Source organism: Acomys russatus, chromosome 21 (genome assembly GCF_903995435.1).
Source record: "Acomys russatus chromosome 21, mAcoRus1.1, whole genome shotgun sequence".
Lineage (NCBI taxonomy): Eukaryota > Metazoa > Chordata > Mammalia > Rodentia > Muridae > Acomys > Acomys russatus.
The window spans coordinates 13,942,770-13,967,146 of NC_067157.1; the positions used below are offsets into that span (position 1 = coordinate 13,942,770).

At 43.0% G+C, this 24,377-nt stretch overlaps 1 pseudogene; it reads left to right on the plus strand.

Moving 5' to 3' along the window:
* The first annotated feature begins 23,142 nt into the window (after positions 1 to 23,142).
* Positions 23,143 to 24,377, plus strand: part of LOC127204940 (ferritin heavy chain-like) — a 58,361-nt pseudogene continuing 57,126 nt past the window's right edge.

The window sequence follows — 24,377 nt, forward strand, 5'->3', positions numbered from 1 at the left end:
CATTTGTCCACAAATTTCGAGAATTCCTTGTTTCTAATAGCTGAGTAGTATTCTATAGTGTAAAGGTACCACAGTTTCTTTACCCATTCTTCTACTGACGGACATTTAGGCTGTTTCCATCTTCTGGCTATTATGAATAAGGCTGCTATGAACATGGTTGAACAAATTTTCTTCTTATGTGCTGGAGCATCTTCTGGATATATTCCAAGGAGTGGAATAGCTGGGTCTTGAGAAAGCCTTATTCCCAGTTTTCTGAGATAGCGCCAGACAGATTTCCAAAGTAGCTGTACTAGTTTTCATTCCCACCAGCAATGAAGGAGTGTTCCTCTCTCTCCATATCCTTGCCAGCAGGTGGTGTCCCTTCAATTTTTGATCTTAGCCATTCTGGTGAGTGTAGGATGGAATCTCAGAGTTGTTTTGATTTGTATTTCCCTGATGACTAAGGAGGTTGAGCATTTCTTTAAGTGTTTCTCAGCCATTCGGTATTCTGTTGAGAATTCTTTGTTTAGTTCTGAGCCCCATTTCTCAATTGGATTATTTGGTTTAGTGGTGTTTCATTTCTTGAGTTCTTTATATATTTCTGATACTAGACCTTTGTCAGAGGTAGGGTTGATGAAGGTCTTTTCCCAGTCTGTAGGCTGTCGCTTTGTTCTCTTGACAGTGTCTCCTGCCTTACAGAAGCTTCTCAGCCTCATGAGGTCCCATTTACTAATTGTTGACCTTAAGGCCTGGGCTGTTGGTGTTCTGCTCAGGAAGTTGTCTCCTGTGCCAATGTGTTCCAGGCTCTTCCCCACTTTTTCTTCTAACAGATTTAGTATCTCTGGTTTTATGTTGAGGTCTTTGATCCACTTGGACTTGAGTTTTGTGCATGGTGACAGATATGGGTCCAATTGCATTTTTTTACACCTAGACCTCCAGTTAGACCAGCACCATTTTGTTGGAGTTGCTATCCTTTTTCCATTGAAGAGATTTGACTTCTTTGTCAAAAATCAAGTGATCATATGTGTGTGGATTCATATCTGGGTCTTCAATTCTATTCCACTGACCAACCAGCCTATTGCTGTGCCAGTAACATGCTGCTTTTAATTACTGTTGCTTTATAATACAGCTTGAAATCAGGTATGGAGATTCCTCCAAAGGATCTTTTATTGTACAAGATTATTTTAGCTATTCTGGGTTTTTTGTTTTTCCATATGAAGTTGAGAATTGAACTTTCAATGTCTTTAACAAATTGTGTAGGTATTTTAATAGGGATTGCATTGAATCTGTAAATTGCTTTTGGTAAGATGGCCATTTTTATTATGTTAATTCTCCTGATCCATGAGCAAGGAAGATCATTCCATCTTCTGATGTCATCTTCAATCTCTTTCTTCAGAGTTTTGAAATTTTTTTCAAACAAGTCCTTAACTTGCTTGGTTAGAATAACTTCTAAATATTTTATATTGCTTGTGGCTAATGTGAAGGGTGTAGTTTTCCTAATTTCTTTCTCCACATGATTGTCATTTGTATATAGGAAGGCTACTGACTTTTTGAGTTAATTTTGTATCCAGCCAATTTGCTGAAGGTGTTTATCAGCTGTAGGAGTTCTCTGGTGGAATTTTGAGGGTCACTTATGTACACTATCATATCATCTGCAAATAGGGATAATTTGACTTCCTCTTTTCCCATTTAGATACCCTCGATCTCCTTTTGTTGTCTTATTGCTCTGGCTAGAACTTCCAGTACTATACTAAAGAGATATGGAGAGAGTGGCCAGCCTTGCCTTGCTCCCAATTTTAGAGGAATTTCCTTGAGTATCTCACCATTTAATTTGATTTTGGCTATTGGCTTGCTATATATAGCCTTTATTATGTTGAGATATATGCCTTGTATCCCTGATCTCTCCAAAACTTTAAACATGAAGGGGTGTTGGATTTCATCAAATGCTTTCTCTGCATCTAAGGAGATGATCATGTGGTTTTTTATTTTCAGTTTGTTTATATGGTGGATTACGTTTATGGTTTTCCGTATATTAAACCATCCCCAGCTCCCATGTACTGTGGGTCCTGTAATCGTCATGGGTCTCAGAATGTGTGCTGGATCAGGCCAAAGTGTCCACAGCCTTCTGGGTCCCCTTGTGGCACCAGAGCTCTCCAGGGCCTGAAGCAGGTTGGGCAAAGGGAGTCTGATGGCCACTCTACTCCCTGTCTCCCTGAGATTTCCTTGGTCCTGGAGCTCTGATGCTCCTCTGGTCTGTGGTTCCTGGTAGCATTTCGGGACCCAGACAGCTTACAGAGTCCAGGTTAGTGTCAAGGGACCCAAACCACACACACACTGAGTCCAGTTTGAGTCTCTGGACCCAAGCAGGTATCAGGGCCTAATCCGTGCACTTAGTCCAGTTAGCGCTGAGTCCAACCAGGGTCATAGGCTCAAACCACATACTGAGCTTGCCGAGTCCAGCCAGGACCAGGACCATGTGCCAAGCTCAGCTAGAGTCTCAGGGCCCAAACTTCCTGCCAAGTCCAGCTAGGTTCTCTGGGTCCAAATTTCCCCCCAAGCTCAGCTAGGGCCTCTGGGCCCAAACCGCTCACCGAGTCCAGCCAGAGTCTCAACGCCGAGACTACATGCTGAGCTCAGCTAGAGTCTCAGGAGCCAAACCGCTCATCGAGCTCAGCTAGAGTCAGGGGCCGAACCGAGCACTGAGTCCTGTTTGGGTCTCAGGACACGAGCTATGCACTGAGCTGAGCTTGGGTTGTGGCCCAAATCTTGCACTGAGTCCCCTCTCCCACAGAAATTCCCACTGCTCACCATGCCAATTGCCTCTGCTGGAGAGTTCCCAGCTGCAAACCTCAACCACCACTGCTGCCGCTCTGGTCCGAGAACATCTGCACTCCTCCCATGTGCAGGGGTATGCAGGGTTTCTGCATTTTGGTCCTTTCGAACTGTGGTGTACTCACTCCTGCTGTAGTGGGGTGGGGAGCTTAGTGTTCCTGGTTAAGAATTCCTTGCAATTCCATGAATCGTTTACTGGAGCTTCTAAACACAGTCCACGCTGCTCACCACCCTCTTGGATCTCCAGTCTTCTCTAATTTCTCTCTAGTATCTTTCTTAAGTTACTAAGCTCCTAACACTTGGCGGCCACAAGGAAGGGTGAGTGAAAAAAAAAATCAGTTTCTGAAATTATGGCCTTATAGCCTGTCTGGTGCCTTCATCAATCCGCTAATCCCTTTTTAGTTCCTCCTATGGTTGCAAAGAATGTTCTTTGTGCTGGGAGTGGTGGCACATGCCTTTAATCCTAACACTCGGGAGGCAGAGGCAGTTACATTGCTGTGAGTTTGAGGCCACCCTGGTCTACAAAACCAAAACCAAAACCAAAACCAAACCAAACCAAACCAACCAACCAACCAAACAAACAAACAAACCAACCAAGCAAACAAAACAAAAGAATGTTCTTTGTTATGTGGGATGCTGCTGGTTTCCACCAGCCTCCAGCTTCCTCAGCTGCAATAAAATAAAATAGAACAAAACCCCCAAAAAATAGCAGCAGCAGCAGCAGCAACAATGACGACAACAACAACAACAAAACCAAACAACCTTTCTATGAAAATATGCCCCTGAATCCTCTCTGTTTTCCACTACAACATTTCAAGTGGTGACTTAGCTAGCTAGCTAAAGAGTCAGTGCAGGCACACTCACTCTACTTTGTTTATCTTATTTATTGCTCTTAGGTTAGGATAATATAAAGGGCTAGGATCCCCTAAAAGCTAATTTGTAGATTGAACTTTAAGACACTAAAGTTACATTTTAAATCACTTAAGGAGTCACTTTGATGATATTATCTGATATCAAAGTGCTTACCAAAAAAAAAAAAAAAAAAAAAAGTGCTTACCCTTTGTGCTCTAACACCTAGCAAGCGCTTGGAAATTTCCCTTTCATTCTTTCTTCCTTTCTTTTACGTGTCTTTCAGGACTATCTTTATGTTCATGGCTTTGTTAATCACAGAATTGTAATCCTGGAATGCTTTCTTATAAGATGAAATTTCTATGACTCAACTTCTGAAGTGTTTACTACCAGGGAAGGAATATTGAACCCTACATACAATAATAAAATTATTCCTTTAATTAATTTTTTTTTCTTTTTCTTCCAGAATTATATACATGTATGAAATATGATCATATCTACCCTTCAATTCTCTCCAATACAACCCCTCACACTTCCATGTCTTTTTCATTTTCTAAGCCACTAAGTCTAGTTAGTGCAGCCCATATGTGCACGAGAGTGAAACACACTAACTTACAAGTGGTCACACCCTCAAATGACGTGAGAAAGATTCTCACTCTCCATACAGCCATCAACTACTAATTGCTCCTCCGTAAAGACTTGAAGACCATCAACCCGTTCTATGGCAGGATTTTGGCCAGCTTGCTCTTGTGCAGGTAACTGCAGTGCCTGGAAGTCAGTTCATGAGTGTGGCACTCCTGTCCTGTGCAGACGGTAACATTTCATAGCACTCATCCCCATCCTTCAGCTCTTACTTTTTGCCTCTTTTTCTATGTGTTCCCTGGACCTTGGTGGTCATAAGGTCAATATAGATGTTTCTTTTAGGGCTGAGGGCTCAGTCTCTTATTTTTAGCATTTGACCAGATATGCTCTTTGTCCACAGCAAAAAGAAGCTTCTTTGGACTGAGTTGAGCATAACCTCAGTCTATGGGTATAAGTATTTAAACTGCAACTTTTACAGCAAGACCATTTAGCAAAACACCAATAGCAGGTTCTACTCTGGGGCCTTTGACCTCTCAGCCAAGGACTTTACAGTACCAATTTACAACCAGAATTACAGCACCAAGCATGAAATTGTCTCCTGTGGAGCCGGCTTCAAGTCCAATGACAAAGTGGCTGGCTATCCCCTTAGCAGTCATGACACTGTTTTGCTGGTGGACACATTTTACTTTGAAGGTCCATATTCCAGCATGCAGACTCCAGCTGGAAATGACCATTGATGTCTTTGTCTTTCTCCCACCATCATCCTGCATAGTGCCTTCCAGAGCTATGGCTAGCCAGCAGGGAATAACTTTGCCAGTCCAATTGAGATAGATTTTTCTGTGTCCTACAACAAAAGTATATGGTGTTTTCAGCAATGGAGTCTTCCCAGGAAGGTGTCGTGGATAACAAAAGATAATATTAGTATCTAATTTAACCCAGTATTTCTCTACCTCCTATCTATTCTGACTACATGTCTAGATTTTCAAGAATGCTGCACATAAAGCAAAGCGTATTTTTCAGATAAAATTTGCATTATGTTTTAAAAGATGTATTTATTTATTATGTACACAATCTTCTGCCTGCTTGTACACCTGCACACCAGAAGAGGCCACCAGATCTCATTGTAGATGGTTATGAGCCACCATGTGGTTACAGAGAATTGAACTCAGGACTTCTGGACAAGCAGCCAGTGTTTCTAATCACTGAGCCCAAAATTTGCATTATGTTATCCCATAATATTCTTTTTTAAAGTTTCTCAAAGTTACAATACAAATATGGTTTTAAAATTAAAGTTTAGTTTACTCATAGCTTTTTAAGAAAGTGCATGCAAAATTACTGTGGAAGTTAAAATAATTTTGTTATAAATTTTATTTATGTGTATGTACACACGGGGTCATGTGAATGCCACAGTATGAACATGAGGTCAAAGGATGCTAGAGTCAGTTTTCTCCTTCTACCATGTGGGTCCTGGGGATCGAACTCAGTTCACTAGGGTTGGCAGCAAGTGCCTTTACTACTGAGCCATCTTATCAGCCTACTATTATGGAACTTTGCTTCGCAGTAGTACTTTCTTCATTTGTGAGAAGTTACACATTTGTGTTTTGTCTTCCCTGGGACTTAGTGTGAGTTGGCACAGCTGTACAGGGTGTGTTAAAGCAAAGGACATTTGATTAGCATTAAGTGATAAACTCAGGAAACAAGTACTGCATTTCATAGTTTTCAGGTTGTTGTTTTTCTTTCTTTTCTTTTCTTTTTTTTTTTTCATTTTTGTTGTTTGCTCACTTTTTCTGAGAAGGTCTCTTGATGTATCTCTGGTTGTCCTAGAACTCACTTTGAAGACCAGACTGGCCTCCAATTTACAAAGATCTACCTGCCTCTGTCTCTCGAGTGTTGGGATATTAAAGACATTTGCTACCATGAATGGCTTATGTCAGCATTTTGACAACTGTCCCAGCAGTGAGGAGTTTTGTCATTTATTTTTGACTTACAGTTTTTTTGTTTTTTGTTTTTTGTTTTTGTTTTTTAAAGGAGCTTGGCTATGTAGCTTAGGCTGCCCTCAAAATCTAAGTTCACCTGCCTCATCCTCGTTAGTACTGGAAATGTATGTGTGCACCACCACAACCAACTCCAAAAGGATTTTATATCTTGTATCTCTAATGGTTCTGGATCAAATCCTAGATTATTATTATTTTTTTTTATTATACTTGCTTGTTATACTTTAATTGGGCATCATGTCTCAGCCTTTCTTGTTCTCTCTTGACCTTTCCCTGAAAGGATACCATCCTTACAGGTTTGTTTTATCTTATTATTTGTTTTGCCGTTGTATAATGTCTTTTTGTCTGTGTTTTTCTGTTTTCTGTTTGTTTTGGATTTTTGTTTTTGTTTTTAATTGTGAGGCAGCATTTAGGGGACTAATAAATAAGTATAGGTGATATCTCTGCTTTAAGGACCAAACTAATGCCATATCCTATATATTCTGCAACTAATGCTGTGGTCTGTGAATGCTCTGTGAAAACTTGTCCTTTAGGCAACCTTTTTCCCTGCATTCTGGCAATGACACCTGCCAGCAGTCTCCAGAAACTCCACTCGAGCGATTTCACACAATTAACTCCCAATGTTCCTCTGAGATAAAAAAAAAAACTTCCCCTCCAGACTCAGTTTCCATCCAACCTGCCTAAAGGTCAACATTCCTGTGACCTATAACCCCAGCTTCCCTTTATAAGCCCATTGTCCTTGAAGCTCAGGGTCACTCTCCTATCCTGCTATGTCAGGAAGGATTGTGATCTGAAGCTTGAGCCTATAATACAGGACCCTGTGTATGTTGCATTGGGTATCCAGTCCTGGTGGTCATTTTGGGGGGTCCTACCATTACATGCTCTGTATTGTATTCAAGTATTACACTGGGTGATCTTGGCATTACATGCTCAGGTCATCACATTAACAGACCCTGGAAAGCTTGATCTCGATCAAAGAACAAACGGGAAGTGCACACTCCAGGTGGAAAAGGTAGCGTTAAAGGAGCTCAAGGCTCCGAAACCCAAGCCAGGCAGCCGTGAAGCCCGGCCTGAGGTGGGCAACTTGATGGCTACTTCGTGAGTACCGGGTAATTGGAGGTCCAAAACCGAGAGAGGCAGAGGCATGAGCCGGCTCTCTCCTCTTGCAGATGGGCACTGCAGTGGGTAGAGTGGTGCTAGAAAGATGGCACAGGGATCTCTAAACACCTTTGAATGGCAGAAGCTCCTGGTGTCCAGCGGCACGTGGCTACCTGGCCAGCAGTCAAGCCCCAGGCGTCCACTGATGAACTTTCAGGGATAAGGGGAGCCTGTCTTCCCCAAAATAAATGATGACTCTCATCCAGTCATGGTGAAATAGATGATGCTGGCCCATTTATTTTGTGTAGAACAGGGACTTAAAAACCTTGGGCAGCTGGTCATGGTGGCATACACTTTTAATGACAGCACTCTTGTGGCAGAGGTAGGTGGATCTCTGTGAGTTCAAGGCCAGCCTGGTTTATAAAGGGAGTCTAAAACAGCCAAGCCTCCACAGAGAAACCTTGTCTCGAGAAAACAAAACAAACAACCCAAAAAGCCAAAACCAAAACAATAACAACAACAACAACAACAGACCCTTGGGCAGTGGAAAAGGCTTTGAGGGTGAACGCGTTTGATTCACTGGAGCTATGAATGCCAGGGGTGGTTCACTTACATCCAATAGCACAGCCCGATCATAAGAAGGGTAACACAGTACTTAATTATCCTATGGGTGGGGGAAGAAGTCCAGGTAAGGTTAGAGGTCTTAGGTTGAAAGCCAAGACACCAAGACATCTCATTAGCATAGGGTGGGTGTTTCTGGGAATCCCCAGGTGCACACTGACATGGGTTTCTTATCTGGAAAGGACTGGGGCTTGTAGTCTCCCTGAGGGCTATGTGACACTGCTTAGAGGATCTGGGGCTCTTCAGATCAGGTGGAGAGGGAACCCAGCTAAGAGAGAGACTCTACCATCTTGTACTGAGCTCAGAGGCTATCTGGAAATGCCAGACCTTGACCTTAACAGCTGGTTTCTGTAATTGAGTAATATTTTAATAATTTCTATATGGTGATCAGTGTTCCTAAACATTGTTACGGTGTTTCTGAGAACGTTCTTGCCAAGACAGCATTAGACAGGACATATTTTATTCTGAGTCTGATGTTTCACATAATTTCACTTCTATAGTAGTTTCATTTTGGCTGAGGCAATCTCAAGTGTATGTCCAAATTCAAGTCAAGAGGACAAATAATCTACTAGGTGAATAATGGAATAAAAGTCACATTTGAGTAAACCACTGTAGACTGAAAGTATCGCTGCAGCCATCTGAAAAATCCTGCCTTCCTCACTGGGCTTGTTTATTAGTTCTAGCAGTGCCACAGTTTCAGTTCTGCCTTGGTCATTCACTTTCAGGCTTCTGTGAACACTCGAGATAAAAGTTTTCAAGGAGTCTTAGCCTTACCTTCCATTGGTTTTGTTGGAATATAATAAAGGCATCTAAGTATTGCTGCTTCCACTCAGCGTGACACAGTCCCATGAGCTGTGTCGACAAGTCGGGCAACGTAGACACAAAGACCCTTGTGTTGCTGTTGGTCCCAGAGCTACATACAAACACTGTTCGAAAACAAACAAACAAACAAACAAACAAACACTGTTCGACTCTCTAACCTCTTTGATTTCCAATTGCCTTTAGCCCTTTTCACTTTTGTAAAAAAAAGAATCTGTGCATAGCAACAATTTATCTTTACCACTCCTTGTTCCAAGATGATTTGAATTCTGCAAGACTCCTGAGGCAGCATAGACCTGGGGAAGTCTTCTCTTCCAAACAGAATGGAGGTTTATGCTCTACTACTTAAATAGTCAGATATACAAGGCAGAGCTTACGGAAAGCACCAAAGAAGCCAGAATTGTTAAGGCTAATTACTATCTGCTGATCTTTTGCTGTTCTGTGGAGTCACCCTTCACGTAAATTCTCCTCGTCCCCGCCCCACCAATCCTGGTCATCATTTAGGCCTTTATCCTGAGCTTTTCCTCTCAGTGACTACAGCCCATCCTTATGAAAGTGGTCCCATGTACTTTGCATTCTCAGTCAACCCTACCCACATTTATTCTTATTACAAGTTCTTCCTCGCTAGGCTTAGATTCCTGAGCATTGTTTGTCAGTCAGTAGAACGCATTCTTATGGTAAAGGTCACAGATGCTTTGCTGTAGAGATCAACTTTGCAACGGAGTTTTGATATAGTCACACTTGAAGATTTGTTGTGATATTTGTCATTGAGCATTCCCATCCCCCGCCCCCCAAAGTTTGCCTGGGTTTAACCATATAGGAAAATCAAACTACTTGGCTAGACATGACAAGTTTTTGACCGAACACCTGCTAAAGTTGTGCTAACCCGAATTTCATTCTTAATCTCACCCAGATTGTTTCCCTGCCAGTCAAGACACTTGTAGGGCTCTCTGCAAATGGGCTGATAATTTCCACATTTTATACTTGAAAATACTTCAGCAGGTGTGAAGAATTTTGGAGGTAGTAATCTGTCTTCTCATGTTGATTTAGTATTAATTATCATAAAAGTCATTTTAGAAGGATATTGTACATAAATATATCAATATATATTTTCATGTATAATATTACAAATAGGCAAAATATTTAAACAAATCAAAGAAGATGTTAATCATAAAAGTAATCACTGCAAACATCCTAATAATTGACCATTAGAATTACGTTTAATTAAAACAACAGACAAAGGAGATAAGAGTGAAGAGACAAAAATGGGACAAAGCCTGTCAGATATATATCTGACAGAAGATTAATGTTCAGAATATATAAAGAACTAAAAAAAAAAGAAAAATCAAACACTAAAACACATAAATAATATAATTCAATAAGTGGGTAAGAGAATTAAGTAGACAACTCTCAAAAGAGGCACAAATGGTCAATAAATACACTTTGACATGTTCAACATGCTCAGCCAGCAGGGAAATGCAGGTCAAAACTACCATAAAATTCCATGTCACAATAAAGAAAAAAAATAGACAAAAAATAAAAAAATCCATGTCACCCCGGTCAGAACTGCTATCATCCAGAGCCCTAACAAATGCTGGTAAGGATGTGATGGTTAAGGAGCCCCCTTTATATTACCAGAAAGAATGCAAAGTAGTAAAGCCCTGCAGAGGTGGAAGATCCTAATACCCAAACAATGCAGCTATCTCACTCCATGGGGATATACCAGGACCGTCAGCTGACCACAGAGATGCCTGCGTAGCCACGCTTAGTGTGTCTACTCATAAAGGTCAAGTTCCAGAAACCTGCCTGGATGACCATCAACAGATGGACATGGATAAAGTAAATGTGGCTCATACAATGGAATCTTGTTCACGGATAAATAGGAATGAGGGTTGTCCTTCGCCGAGTTGGGACTGGAGTAAAATAAGCTAGATTAAAAAAAGAAAAATGCCACGTTTCTCTCATACGAAGATTTCAGACACTAAAAAAATACATATACAAGACATAAATGAGACTGTTTGTAACAAGGAAGAGGACCAGCAGTGGTGGTGGGGGGAGGGGGCAGGGAACCTGAGATGGTTGAGTCTGAAGCTGGTCAAAGTATACACATGTATGAAAATGTCATAATGAAGCCCATTGTTATTGTTTTTTAAATTGGTTTCTAACTTTAAATGGTGATCAACTTCATTAGTCTTTTGATAAATGTAAATCAAAGCCACAAGGTGTCACTGCACACATATTAGAGTGGCCCAAATTCACTGGTTGGCTGTGGATGTAGCTCAGTGGTAGAGGGCTTGCCTAGCATATACAGGTCTTGAATTTTTAAAATTATTATTGTTTCCTTTACTTTCAAGATTCATGATTACGTTATGTCTCTCTTTCCTTTCCTCCCTCTCAACCCTCCTATACACCCCTCTTTGCTCTTTTTCAACAAAGAAAAATTTATTACTAGGATAGGAAAGGAAAAAACTAGTAGTCAGACACAATGTCAGGAGCCTGAGACCCCAGCACTCTCAGTAGTGTGAGGTGTGAGTCCAATACCAGTCTGGACAGCATAGTCAGACCTTATTTAAAGACCAAAGCCAAATAACCAACACAAAATCAGGGCACCCCAGGTTTTGGCAGTCAGAGCTCTCATCCATCATTGCTGGTAATGTAAAATGGTACAACTTGTATACAAAGTAATTTGACAGCTTCTTTAAAAGGTTACACATATTTTTATCTTGAGATTCAGCTATTATATACCAATTTTTTATCCAGGAGAAATGAAAGCATATAAAACTACAAATATTGTACATGAGTAGTCATAAAAGACTAATTTATAATAGTTCCAAACTTGGGACAACCTAAATGTTTATTGATGTGTGAATGAATAAACAAACTGAAATATGTCCACATGAGAAAATAACCAATTATGGCATTTAAGAAAATGCTGTATGAAGTAACATGAGTCTCAAAATAATTATACTTAGGGAAAGATGTCTGACAAGAACAAATAGATGAATAACTCTACATGGTAAAAAAAAAATTATATGTACAGAAAGTAAATAAGATGGAAAAAGTGTTGGTGAGGTATAGACATAAGACTATCATGTAATTCAAATGTTGATTTATGTAACCTGGTATCTGGTTGCAATCCTTCTTCTGAGAATCTCCTGCCTCAATGTTCTGTAAACACTGCTCCCCAATTGTCCCCTGGTATGCCAATAAAGCAGCTCACAGCCAATCACTGAGCAGAGGAGAAAACAGGGCTGGACTTCCTGCCAGCCAGGGAGGAGGAGCTACAGGAGGAAGTAGAGGATTGATCCATGGGAGAGGTCCTGGAGACATCAGGAGAGAGAGCTGGAACAAGGAAAGCCACAAAGTGCAAGTTTCTCTAGGATGTACGCTGAGAAGAAGCCAAATTAGTTTAGAGGGTTAAGAATAGAGTAATAACTGCTCAGTTGTTGTGTTGTAAAGCTTATTATTAAACAAACATAAAATATAATATAAATATAAAAGAGTCTCAATTATTTGTATGATAGCAGGGTTAAGAGAGAAACTGAGAAACAAAAATAGTTTTATAAAAATAACATTAACAGCGAGGAGCCTGAGAGGGGAATGTTATGTTCATTATGTTTCATGAGTGTATAGAGCCAAACTCACACACACACACACACACACACACACACACACACACACACCCGCACTATACATATACATATATTCATATAATAGCAATTAGTCAAAACAAAAAGAGGCCATGAATTTGAAGGAAAGTGGGGAGAGGGATATGAGAGGGTTTGGAGGGAGCAAAGAGAAGTGCAGAATGTTGTAATTAAATGCAAATTTCAAAAGAAACAATAAGAGAGATTTCTGAAATCTAACCTTCAATGTCTCCAGGGTCTGCATTTACACCAAATTCACAAAAACTGAGAGTACTTTGTTCAAAAGGCCCAGAAATATCATTTTCGGGAAGTCAAATTGTTCACTCGGCCACTAGACTCCTGTGGCTGCTTATACAAACAAGGAATGTGTGAGGGACATTCTGGTGTCAAAAGCCAAACATCTTCATCTCCTGAATGCTCATAATATCAAAACAAACAAATAAACAAACAAACAGGCAGACACAAGGCAGCACAGGAGTTAATGAATTAACGTCATGAGATTAAGCAATCCAGCCCAGACATATGGCTTCTACGCAAACTCAGTAGTGGGGAAGGGCAAGACAGTTCTTTTCAGTGACTGAGTCCACAGCTGCCTGCAAATGCAGGGACAAGTGGATGAACTTGGCTGTGTTTGGGATTTCAGATGTGCCTCATCACTGTTCTAATCATACGGACCTCTGTGTAAACATTCACTTCCCTCTTTGGTGCAAACTCATGCAGAGGCGGGAGCTAGAATGGATGAGGGGTGAGGAAAGGTGTTCATTTCTAGGCTGTCTGACCCACTGTTTCAGCTTCCACTTCTGCAGATCTATAGGACCGACGACCAGCTCACACAGATGCTCTCATGGTGCCTGTCCTGGCTTTTGTTCATCTGTGACAGCTGGTTCAACACAGATACACCATCAAAGCCAGCAGAACCAATCATGGGCCAATTTGTAAGGACTGAGTGTCACATGTCCACATAGTTATTGAGTTCTCTGAACCTAAATCCTTTTATAGTGAATATAAACTTGCTATTTTGGAGTTCCCCACAAGCTTCTTCTTTAAAAAGCTTTAAGATTTAAAAAAAAAAAAAAGTGTATGTGTGTGTGTATGCGTGTGTGTGCGTGTGTGTGTGTGTGTGTGTGTGTGTGTGTGTGTGTGTGTGTGGTTGTACACATAAACATAGTTCCCAGGAGGCCAGAAGAGGGTGTCAGGGTTCCTTGAGCTTGAGTTGCAGGCAGTTGTGAGCTGCCAGGTGCAGGTACCCGGATGCTGGCAACTACACTTTGGTGTCCTGCAAAAGCCTTATGCCCTAGTAAGCACTGAGCCAGCCAGCCAGCCCCATAGGCTACTATTTTTTTTTAAAGCTATTACATAGAATGATGACGTTTGGCTTGTAGCTGCTCACACCCTAAAATTACCATGACTCACAGAAGTGCATCGATTCCACGAAGAAGCAAAGGATTAAAATTAAGTGCAAGTGAAACAGGTAGGCTTAAAGCAGCCTTCACCCTAGAAGGGTTAACAAGGAGCTGGGAAGAACCTAAAATTCTCTTTGTGATTATCTTACTGCTGGGGCCCATAATACCAGTTCCTAAAGTTGCATGTAATTTTTTTTTATAGTATAGAAGCATTTTGTGAATTACAATGTCAGAAAATTCATAAAATAGAGCAGGACTGAGTTGGTTAGAATACTATGGGTTGAATGAAATTGAAATTTCTTCCTTTTATATTTTTCCAAGACAAGGTTTCTCTGTGTAGACTTGGCTGTTCTGGACTCACTTTGTAGACCAAGATGGCCTTGACCTCACAGCAATCCACCTACCTCTGCCTCCTGAGTGTTGGGATTAAAGGTGTGTGCCACCACATCCAGCCCCGAAATTGAAATTTCTTAATAAGGTCATTTATTATTTTCCCCCACTGGGGGATCTAGAAGAGATGGGAGGGAGTAGGCTCCAGGGATGGTAGGTTCAGCGATTCATCAGTTTTATCAGAGACCAAGTTCCTTAGGTCAGTTTTTCTATCATCCAGACTAAGCCTCATCCTAAGGATGGCATATCAACTTGGGCAACAAGTGTCTTCCGCTTGTGTATTGAGCGAGAAAAAGGCACAGTGAGGTGTATATCCTTGTCAGACTTCTAAGTTACTCTTGATCACAGGCCGGGCTTGGGGTGGTAACTATGGCCATAGGAGGGTCATGAAGTTCCTAGCTGAGCATTTTTAGTGCTCTTCCTTATAGTGAGAATGGTGTACAAGCATAGACATGGTGACCCTTTCAGTCCTCCAGGCTGCTGTTGCCTGCTGCTCAGGAGCTACTGTTTTGTTTGTTTGTTTGCTTGTTTGTTTTTGTCTGTTCATCTCCTGATGGCATGGCCTCCTACCCCACAGTATTGTCCAATCACCATTGCTTTATTTGTCACGTACATAAAAATCCCAAGAAGCTTAGATCAATTCAGACGAACTCCACCCTCTAGGAGAGGTCAGGGCTATTCTCAGCAATGTGCTCTGTGTGCATCAGAAATACATCTCTCACTCACAGCGTTGCAGGAGGAAGGAAACAGGGCAAAGATGATGGCCTGGAAACCTCAGCATCCACCAAAGACTCACACAGCTTAAGTAATGTACAGACTTGATATTCAGACATGTAAATGGTACTTCAGAATCGCCTCAAAAGAATTGGCTGAGAAATGCTGAAAATGGCCATGAAGATTGCAAAGCCAAGAAAGGATACCGAATAATGCCATCTGCTAGGGGAGATTATGGTTTAAGTAAACCACACTAAGGGATTTGCCTATTATCCTATCCGGTATATGGCTATCACGAATTCCCCAAACTTCAACATATTTAATAGAGGATAAGGGCATACTGTATTCATACACCGGTAACACCAAGTGATCACTCCTCCATGTCAGACACTGACTACGGTATGAACTTGTCTTGAGGAAGTACAGCTTTAATGCCAGTTTTACAGATGAGAAAATTGAGAGATGAAAGGATAAGTCATTTCTTCAGGGAACACAGCTTGTAAGCTTGAGCCTGTGCTCTAGGCCTATGCATGCTAACTGATTCGGAGCCTTGCTCTAGTTTACAACAAGCTCAACTTTACAATTCTTCGAATTCTCCACGCCACGAAGTACAAAGTATTACATAGGGCATCAGGAACTACGGAACACAAATAATCACATAAGTGTTTACCTGCTGTTGGGATTTACCTTCCTGCCTATCATCATCGTCGTTGTTGTCGTCGTTGTTGTCGTCGTCGTCATCGTTGTCATCGTCATCGTCATCATATCATCACCATCACCACCACCACAGTTGTTGTTGTTGTTGTTGTTGTTGTCATTGTCATCAGAGATACGGTCTCACTTAGGAGCTCTAGCTGGCCTGGAACCTGCTATATAGCCCAGGTTGGCTTCAAACTTGAAGCAGGCTTCCTACCTCAGCTTCCCAAGTACTGGGATTCTAGTTGTGTGCTGTGCCATATGACTAAACCCTGGTGCTTACATGCTGAAATCTTTCTTGTTAAATTGCAGGATGTTCAGTGAATGGTGAGCCTGGTGTAGTTGAAAAGGGACCCACATATTGTGGGGCGCTCCCCTCTGGACTCAGGATAAAGCTCAGACAACACCCAACACTAATTTCCAAGCAAAACCCAAATGCAAAGAGATCCTTTTTTCTTTCTTTCTTTCTTTCTTTCTTTCTTTCTATCTTTCTTTATTTTTCTGAGACAAGGTTTCTCTATGTAGCCTTGGCTGTCCTGGACTTGCTTTGTAGACCAGGCTGGCCTTGAACTCACAGAGATCCTCCTGCCTCTGCCTTCCAAGTGCTGGGATTAAATGTGTGTGCCACCACACCTGATTTACAAAGGGATCCTTTATTAAGCAAGACAAGGAGACAAGCTGGCTGAATCTGAATTGGGCAGAAACAGCAGTAAATAGCTTTGCAAGTGTTAATTTTAAGAGAGAAAACTGGGGGCCTGGCGTGGTGGTGTACACCTTTAATCCCAGCACTCGGGAGGCAGAGGCAGGTGGATTGCTGTGAGTTCAAGGCCAGTCTTGATTTCAAAGTGAGTCCAGGAAAGCCAAGGCTACACAGAGAAACCCTGTCTCTAAAAGAACCTCTCCCCCTGCCAAAAGAGAGAAAACTGGGAAGTCTGTGTTAGAATGAGCTAGGATGTGTCGGTAAATTCTAACTGGGTGTTTTAATTCTCTTAGTCAAAATAATGACTTTTGATTCCTGGACCTTGATGTTTTGATAGTTGGGTCTTGATAGTCAATTGCAGGAATGAGTCAGTTGTCGAATAAGGGAATAGACCTTGGTGGCTAGCAATTGCTAGCTTTAGCAGTGCAATCTAACAGTTTCCTTTGTCAAGGACATACTGGACAACAGTGGCCCATCTATACCTCCATGGGTCTTGGGTGTTTGTTTGGGAGTAGTGCAATGGTGGAGTCCAGACCACAGGAATGACTTTTCTAAGACCTGCCACTGGATGGTGCCAGTGGCCCCAATGGACTTTGCAGACCAAGTGTGGGACATCCCCCATATTCAGAAGTAAGACAGTCTCTATCAAATTGATCAAAAGTAAAGCAGGCGAAGAGTGGATTGTTACAATTTGCTAAAAGAGTGGGTCTAAACAGGCATTGTTATAGGAACATTGCACCTACTGTGGGAAAGAAAGCCTTGCCAATAACCTGAGTGGTGAATTATGAACATTTCCCTGCCCTGGAACTGCCAGGTATACTGGAAATTAGCTGGGCGAAGAAAAAGCAAGAGTGGGAATCATCTTGTTTAGAGATAGGGGTGGTGGAGACAGGGTAATCTTTTTTTTTTTTTTTAAGTTTTTAGAGACAGGGTCTCTCTATGTTAGCCTTGGCTATCCTGGACTCACTTTGACAGGGTAATCTTAAGGAAGTGGGGACCAGAGGGTTTAGATGAGTGTGTAAAGCGTGGGGGTGGAGGCGAGCAGAGTACTGAGGAATGGGAGAAGGAGGAGGAGAACGAAAAGTTTTAGATGAGATAGATGGACTCCATGTGGAATTTCCTGGCCTGTGACAGCAGTCGGGGTTGTACCATGGTATGGGGCCCTGGCAGCTTCAAGCTGGAGAAGCAAGGTTGTTTGATTGGGAAATGCTCTGCTGTGTGGGACAAGACGGAAGATTTATGAGTGGGTTGGGAAGGAGACATTTGAAATGAGTCTAGATGAGGACTGGACGGCCTGTAAAAGAAGGGGCAGGTGTTCGTCGGGGATGGGGAGGTGAGGGAAGCAGTCCTGGTGATAGAAGGGATCTTCTAAACATTAATTCAAAGGGAGAGAGATGGCTGAGGCAGATTGAGCGAAGGAGGGGAAGAGCTACAGGGAGTAGTATAGTCAAGGTGAGATGGAGTCCCAGAGTGGGTTTAGTTAGTATTTCCAAGCTGTCTTGGACTGGCTTTGTAGACCAGGCTGGCCTCAAACTCAGAGATCCACCTGCCTCTGCCTCCCGAGTGCTGGGATTAGAGGCTTGCACCATGGCACCTGAATTAGGATTTCTTTTAGGGTTCTACTGGTGCTTTCTGCCTTGTCAGAGAATTCTGCGTGCTATGGAATATGAAAGTGCTATGGTATTTGTAGAGCCAGGACTAGGCCCTGGGTAACTGGAGAGGTGAATACTGGACCAGTATCTAACTGGAGGGAAGTAGGTAGTCCAATGTGAGACACTATGTAGGGAGTAGAAGAGTGGTGTCAGCTGACACCCTTTTGTTTGTGATAGGCCTCAACCAGGCCAGAGAATGTTTCAGCACAGACTAGTAGATATTTATGCATTTTACAGTGGGCATACGGGTAAGGCCAATATGCTAGTCATAGCCAGGAAGCAATGCCCCTACCTGGTGAGTGGGAAAGGTAGAAGGTCGTATATTGGAGGTGGGGTTACTTTGCTGAGATAGATTGCGGGTTTAGTGTGTTTGGATGAAGGATAGAAGAGATTTTGTAGTGAAATATTTGATAGAAGTAGTAAGTAACGTCCTATGTTGAAAGAGGTTAGGTATGTTGTTATCTGGTTATGTCACAGAGTAACCTGGAGAGAAGTGGGGTGACTCGTAAGGAACGAAAGGGCAGCTTGATGGGCTGCCATGTTGTCACAATTATTGCCTCTACTGACAGTGGAGGGGTTAGTCTGATGTGCCTTGCAACAAACCAAGCCAGTTTGAGAGGGTAAAAGAGAAGCCTTGAGGAGGCTGTGGCTATCTGAAGTTAGTAATTGCGTTGCCTTTTGTATTCAGAAATCCTCATTCATTCCAGATGGCTGAGTGAGTTTGCGAGATACAAAAAGCATATTTAGAGCCTGCATGCACCATTAATGATGCATTTTTAGTGATTTGGAAGGTTCTGGTGAGGGCTATTTATTCTGCTTATTGATTTGTAGTGTGTGTGTGTGTGTGTGTGTGTGTGTGTGTGTGTGTGTGTGTGTGTGTGTGTAGGGGAGGGGGTAATGAGGTTATTCAACAATTGTATCATCTGATATCACAGGATATCCTGCAATGTGGTAGCCACCTGACATGAAAGAGCTGCCATCTGTATCAAAAGTGTAGGCAGAGGTAGCTACAGGGCCCTGTTGTATGTGTGAGGGATGTGTGAGGTCTTCAAGGGTCTATGGACTGAAGTGAAGAGGTTCTGGGGAATGTCGGGGTAATGGGGTAAGTGTGGAGAGGTTGAGGGGAGGATGGGTAAGAAATGTGAGTGAGCTGGGCATGGTGGCGCACGCCTTTAATCCCACCATTCTGGAGGCAGAGACAGGTGGATCTCTGTGAGTTCAAGGCCAGCCTGGTCTACAAAGTAATTCAAGGGCAGTCAAAGCTACACAGAGAAACCCTGTCTCGAAAAACAAACAAACAAATAAATAAATAAATGTGAGTGACAAGTTTTCCATAAGAAAAGTTTGAATCCAAGATGGTGGAAGAGATTGGAGTCCTTTGTAAGTTAGGAGGAGAGAGGGAGAGAGAGAGAGAGAGAGAGAGAGAGAGAGAGAGAGAGAGAGAGAGAGAGAGAGAGAGAGAGAGAGAGAAAAGGGGCGAGGGGGGGCGGGGCAGGGGGCGGGGCGGCGGGGCGGGGCGGCGGGTGGATCCCAGAGTTAATTTGTTAGATTCAGAGATTAGCAGAGAGGCTGTGGCAAGAGCACATAGATAGGGTGGTCAGCCACAGGCGGTAGTGCCTAGAGTTTTGGAGAGCTAGGGGACATGGGCAAAGGTCAGTCCTAGAAAGAGTTTCAAGACCTCAAGGGCATAACCTTGTTTTTCTGGATGTGTAAAGGTGGAAAGGTCTGTATAGATCTGGGAGGCAGAGTGCCAGTGCTAAAAGGAGAACATGGGTTTGTGTGTATGTGTTTGTTTTGTTTTCTTTCTTTCTTCTTTTTTCTTTTCTTTCTTTCTTTTTTTTTTTTTTTTTTTTTTTTTTTTTTTTTTTTTTTTTGGTTTTTATTTGCTTGTTTCTTTAAACATTTGTTTGTTAGGTATAAGGGATGTACTAGGAATGAGTATCCAGGGACCCATGAAAGGAGGAAATTAGCCATGCTCAGAAAGAAAAGCAGTTCAGATTTCGCTTTGGGCAGAGATAAGATGCAGAAATGGGCATACTGTCTAAAGAGAGGTGTTTATGGCTTGAGGTGAGAGAGAATCAGACAAGTGACTTGAGGGAGGAGAGTTGCGCTATAGAAAGTGAGACCTAAGCCGGGCATGGTTGCATACGCCTTTAATCTCAGCATTCAGGAGGCAGAGGCAGGTGACTTGCTGTGAGCTCGAGGCCAGCCTGGTCTACAAAGAAACTCCAGGACAGCCAAGGCTAGCACAGAGAGACCCTGCCTCAAAAAACCAAAAACCAAAAAAAAAAAAAAAAAAAGTGAGACCTGCTAACTCCTGGAGATGAGGAAATTGAGGAGTTAGGCAGAGTCATATTGGCTCTCAGAGAGGAAAGGACTGGAAAGGAGTAAGTAGGTCATCTACCTAATGAAGCAGGCAGGGAGGGAAAGGGGGAAGGCAGGCCAGATCTGTAGCTAGTGCTTGTCCAAAAGGTTCAGTCTGCCTCTGAATCCTGGGGAAAGACAGTCCAAGTCAGTTGTCAGAGGTCTGTGCAAGGGAAGGCAAGAAGAGCTTGAGACTTAACATCTAAGGGTATTGAGGAAAAAAAGCATCTTTAAGATCTAGGACTGGGAAGTGAATAGTGTTGCCAGAGATAGTGGATGGGGTGGTGTAACGGCTGAAGACTACAGGACAGAGTGGGACCAAGGCAGTGTGGAGTGAAAGTCTTGGGTGGGGCAGAAGGTTCTGGTAAGTTTTGACTGCCAATAGGAGAATGTTATCCTGTGAAGAAGTGCAGCGGAGAAGCTGGCTAACAGGGACTGAATGAGGGGTTTGAGGCCTCTGAGTCTGGTTAAGGGTAGGGGTTCTTGAGGTTTGGCGATGTGGGCAGAAGGGTCTTTGAGTGTAAAATAAAGGGGTTTATGAAGTGCAGTGAGGGAAGGAGAGGAAGGAAGGAAAACCAATGTCATACAATGTGGTTGGCTAGAGAAGTAGGCAGAGGTCAAGAGAAGCTTTGGGATTTTGGGAGAGCCGGGGAGCATAGAAATAGAGGTCAAGGAAAAGGAGAGACATGTCATGAGAATTCTGGGATTTTGGTTGCTTTAAAAAAACGCAAAATCTGGGCCGGGTGTGGTGGCACACACTTTTAATCCCAGCACTCGGGAGGCAGAGGCAGGCAGATCTCCATGAGTTCAAGGCCAGTGTGGTCTACAAAACAAAACGAGACGGAGAAACTCTGTCTCGAAAAACAAAAACAACACAAACAAACAAACAAACAAAAATCAAACCAAACCAAAACAATCACAGAAACCTAAGAATATGTTTTCATCTTGATTCCAGGTTTATGGGGCTGTTTTGCAACTGTTGATCTGATTTGTCTCGTGCTCTAGAAGAGGCCTGGTTTTGGCAGCTGCAGATAGTTTCTGTGATTGTGTGACAACAATTGGAATTCTGGGAATTTCTCAGAGGGCATATAAATAATGGAGCCTGGAGCCTGATGCATGGTTGGTGGCTGGTGGTCATTCAGGAGGGTTGGTTGTGTTTTGTTAGTAGTTGTGCTCAAAGAAGAAACAAGAAGGGAAGAAATTAGATTCAGGGATCTCTCTCTCTCTCTCTCTCTGTCTCTCTCTCTCTCTCTCTCTCTCTCTCTCTCTCTCTGTCTGTCTCTCTCTCTCTCTCTCCCTTCTTTCTCTCCTATCTAGTGATAAGGGTGAAACCAGGGGGATAAAGGGTGAGAAACAGAAGAGCCAACAAAGTAGCAAAAACCAGCTACAGAGAAGGGATATACAAGGGTCCTGGGAGAGAGTTGTCACGGTAAGAGGCAAAATTCATGCCAATTTTGGAGAGAACATCTCTTTCTAGTAAGGGATTAAGACATGAGAGTGAAAGGGTGAGAAAGGGTGTCAAAAGGAAAAGTCTCTAAAGGAGCAAGTTAATTGATGGGTTTGGAGGACTGACCATGAACTCCAACTATGCTTGAGGGAGAAGGGTGAGTGAGATCCTGCAATTGTCTCAGGATGGAAAATATGACTCTGGTATATAGCAGGGGTTTGATGAGGTGACCCTAGATTCCTGGGTAATTGGTGTGGGTTTAGTCAGGCCTATAGCAAAGCCTGGGCCCTGGATGTTATCAGCTATCAGGCTCAGTAGGTCCAAGGGGGATGCTGAAGGCTGGATGACCCCAGGGAAAGCTCTGCCCTAGGGTCAGTCTGATGCCTAGTGGCCATCCTGGTTACATTTAAGGCATGGTCTAGTAGGTCTACAAGGATTTTGATCAGACACAGGCCCAGTGACCTTCCTTGCCAAACTAAGAGCCAGGTAGTTCCTTCTGACCTGACATCCCCTTTCTTTGGGGGTGCTATAGCAGAAGAAGTCAGGTGGAGACCCTTAGCCAAGAGCTAGTACCTGGGATTTGGGAGCACTCACCATGATTATGGGAGACCTTAAATGACGGGGCTGGAACCTCAGCCTGGAATGTAAGTGGCCTTGGTCTAGACACTTGAGTTTGGTCCTTATGTCTAGGAAGGACTGGGCAAAAAAAGTAGGTCATAAGGAGTTGTTGACCATCTGGAGTTTCTGGGTCCAGGTTTGTATGTTGGAACAGGGCCTGTGTTGGAGGAACTGAGATGGATTTTTAAGATTTGTCCTGATCTACTTCTAGGATTATTTTTAAAAAATGAATTGGTTCAAGGGCAGCTTCTCTCAGGCCAGAGGGGAGAGAAGTAATGAAATGGTCTCTGGCTTGACAAAATGTCTGTTATTGGAATTCTGGTTAGGGTCAGTGTCAGGGACTGCTGCAGCTCTCAAGGGGTGGGTTTAATCTGTTTCGTGTATCTGGTGCATGTTGGAGGGCTTGCTCCCAGACACATCTGCATTCCCCACGGAGGAGGTTATTAGAAAGGTCATTTAGAGGTCTGGGAGGTGAGATCATAGGACTGGGTTAGGTATTGGGATTGTTTGATGAAGGTGATGAGGTCTGAGGAACCTTGATGTTTTTCAACCTGGGCAAGTTCACTAAGAGAGAACATAGACACGAGTAAGGCCATGCATACCTGCAATTCCCTAAGGGTGCCATCAGATTCTGATGAGAGCTGGACTGAGAAGAGGTGGAGGAAGTGGAGGTGGGATCTGAGCAGGGGTGGGGGGAGGGGAAGCTGACCCCTTCTGTTCTGGTGAAGTCTAGGCAGATGGAGGAGAGGGGAGAGTGGTGGGTGCAGGAGGATGAAGAGCAGGCAACTGGCAAGGGGGAGGAGGTTGGGGAGGAGGATGTGATGCTCTCGTCAGTGGGATCAATGAATGGGTTTTCAGTTTCAGGAGCAGAAGAATCAGAAGGTGAGGTAGAAGATTCAAGGGCAAGGAAGACATGGGAATGTGAACAAGAGGCACATGAAGAAGTCTTAGAGCAAAGAACAGAGAAGACAGAAACACAAGGGACCTCTTTGCATTTTCCTCTATGTACACAAAAGCTGTAAAGATCCTGCATAATATTAGGACCAAGGAAACAATTAGGTGGCCATTTTGGCTGGTTACCTAGTGGGTACTAAGTACTGAAATGAATGAGCTTAGCAGCTCTAAGGTCTGGAGTGAGTTGTAGCCTTTTGAGATTGTGGAGAAGGTATCCCAAAGTCGACTCTGTTGGGATGGAGGGAGCAGATGCTGTCACAAATGGTGGCTGGTGGCCAAGGTAGAGAGGTAAAGACATCAAGAGGCTGATAGAGAGGCCTCTGTGAGGAAAAGGTCATCACCAAGATGGGGAGGAGAAATCCAGGGCCTGTCAACAAGATTTTCAGACAATCAGGAATGGACACTAGATTCCTGAGGAATACCCAATAAAAGTGAACAAGAACCTGCCAACCAAACCAAAGTGAATAAAATGTGCCTAGCAGCCATCCAAGGGAGTCCACTGTAACCCATGAAGGTTATGGTGGGTTGCAGTCTCCTTAGTCTCATAGGACAGAGTAGGGATGCCAGTCATCAACCTGGTGACCTGGGGACTGGTTAGGACAGAGAGGATGGGGGACTTGTCCATCAGCTGATGTTGGATGAGGAGATTGGGTGTCAGGAGGACTAGAAAGTGTGGGGAAAGGGGTGGGTGGGGCTTACTGACTAATTCAAGTCATGGAATCAAAATGAAGGGACTCCATATTGCAGAACACTCCCTTCTGGACCCAGGATTAGGCACAGGCCACACCCAAACACCAATTTCCAAGCACAGACCAAGTGCAAAGGGATCCTTTATTAAGCAAGACAAAGAGAGAAGGTGGCTGAATCTGAATTGGGCAGAAGCAGCAGAAAATAGCTTTGCAAGTGTTAATTTTAAGAGGGAAAGGGGGAAGGTCTGTCTTAGAGTGAGCTATGACACATTAGTAAGTTCTGATGGCATGTTTTAATTATGTTAGTCAAAATAATAAATTTTGATTCC